Source organism: Pygocentrus nattereri, chromosome 1, assembly GCF_015220715.1.
Source record: "Pygocentrus nattereri isolate fPygNat1 chromosome 1, fPygNat1.pri, whole genome shotgun sequence".
In the NCBI taxonomy this organism is placed as follows: domain Eukaryota; kingdom Metazoa; phylum Chordata; class Actinopteri; order Characiformes; family Serrasalmidae; genus Pygocentrus; species Pygocentrus nattereri.
In genome coordinates, this window is record NC_051211.1 from 28015765 (window position 1) to 28016852 (window position 1088).

Genomic DNA, 1088 nt, shown 5'->3' on the forward strand with positions numbered 1-1088 from the left:
GTGTGCGGCTGTGTGCGCGGCTCCGGTAGGAGTGTGTCAGGATCCCCCCCACCGTTACCCCGAGACGGTGACGTCTGCGGGGCTGGGCTTCCCTCGCCCAGGTTTGTACCGTTACATCTACGAGTACCTAGGAAATCAGCTTCGCTGTGATCTGTTGAAAATGGAGTACATTTATCGTATTGTCATGGTAATAATACAGCTTTTCCTTGTAGTTTTCACCACGACAGTTTTACACAAAAAGCGCATAGGAAACAGAGCTACCTGGTACCAAAGGAAAAAGGTTTCCCCATATATTAAAATTTAAGACAAGTGGCATACACCCCCTCTTCTTCTATGTGAAGAATACTCTTTGGCTTAAATAACTATGATCTCATTATCTGTATGTACAATCATATGACCCTGAATGAATATTATGTGTTTTCTTTCTAAGTATTAGTCAAATTTTGAAAAAGGTACAAGCTTTTCCTGACCCAGTCAATATTATGAAGATATGTGTGTATTTGTGTTTTTTTGTTTATTTTTATTTATTTTATATATATATATATATATATATATATATATATATATATATATATATATATATAGTAATTAAATTAAAATGTAACAACAGTGATAGTAAGCATTCTACCTTTGAACACAACAAGTTTGATCCTTATCCCTACATAATAAGAAAACAGCAGGGAAACAGGTTTTACTGGACGTCTTGGAAAGTGGTTTCCCCTTGGAGAGATACAACTGGAGTGGATTTAATAATTTAATTTAATAATGTCTGATAATCTCTATCTGTGCCTATCATTTCACTCAGAATCTTTGTCATATTATACCACCCTTACACTCAGAATACAGGTGTACATGTTTAACCAGAGCCAGGGGTGTCAATAAAAGCTTATTAATGGGGGCTAAGCCTGTATGGGGGGGCGGGGTTTGGGTATGGTCCCCAAAGAGAATTTTTTAATTCAAAATAATTTAATTTTTAATTTGCACATTCAGAGTAGCAACAACCAGAAAATGTCAAGTATATTAACCATGTTAAATATATCAGAAATGGTTATTTGGTCAAATTGGCACACAGTAGATCTGTCTCTTCA